Source organism: Eutrema salsugineum, unplaced genomic scaffold, assembly GCF_000478725.1.
Source record: "Eutrema salsugineum unplaced genomic scaffold, Eutsalg1_0 scaffold_15, whole genome shotgun sequence".
In the NCBI taxonomy this organism is placed as follows: Eukaryota; Viridiplantae; Streptophyta; class Magnoliopsida; order Brassicales; family Brassicaceae; genus Eutrema; species Eutrema salsugineum.
In genome coordinates this window covers 6,915,518-6,916,617 of record NW_006256867.1, presented here as the reverse complement: position 1 = coordinate 6,916,617, position 1,100 = coordinate 6,915,518, and positions in this window count along the sequence as shown.

Here is a 1,100-nt window from a genome sequence, read left to right as displayed (position 1 = left end):
AACATCAACCAAAACTCACTTTTTACAGCTGTTGTTGAACTTCCAAAACAGGAATGAAGATAAATGTTTTGTTTTTCACTCTTTTAATTCTTGTTTTATCATGTAAGCCTAGTTTTGCTAGAAAAAATGATATATAAAATATCAAAAACCTTTATTAAAATATTATAACTATAACTAACATTTGTTTGAAAAATTTTATAGGTGCGTCAAATATTATGACAAAATCTATTTCTGGCGATGAAACTCATATGTCCAATCCAGCAGCAAGCCCAAATCAACTTCCCGATTATGAAATTCATGGAAACCATGCTGGTACGAACGAAATTGGTTTTTGTCAAGAATGTGCACGTCATTGTATGAGAAAGGATAGGTATATGTTGGAATGTCGTGGTTTTAAATGCTGGTGTGATTATAAAAGAGGATATATTCCTGGATAAACTGTTGTATTTTCTTTGAAATATATATTATTGAAAAATAATAAGACGTTTGTTTTCAAATCAATGTTAGTTTTTCATTGAAACTTTATATTATTTACACTTTATAAAAATATATATGTTATCTACGCATGAATGTATTGGAAATAAATTTTGTGCAATGTTATTAACCACAACAAAAGAGATCAATTTTACATAAACTATGAACTTTTTTCACTAACACTTTCATACTACTTTGAGTGGATTAAGAGAATGTATACATTGAGAAAAAGTGTCTTACTATACAGGATATATTTACTATCCTATAAAATTCTCATGGTACAGTTTCTCTTCTCTATAATTCATCTTGAAAGAACTCTGAAATGAAAACTGGTTATGCTGGAAAAAATTTCAAAGCTAATTATTTACACAAAAATTTGTTTTAGTACCATGTAAATATGGGTAAACATTCGGAAAAAACTCGCTTGGTGATAAAAAATTGGCTATCAAAAATTCTCTTTAATACTTATTAATATGCACCAACAACTACGTGCGTCGACACGAAAATTTGCTAAATCACCAGGCATATATAAAACCATTTCAAAGTCGAGTTTGTGTTCTTACATTTGATACTGTAAGTATAAAAATATACTACTAAAAATAAAACTTATAACATTGATAACTAAT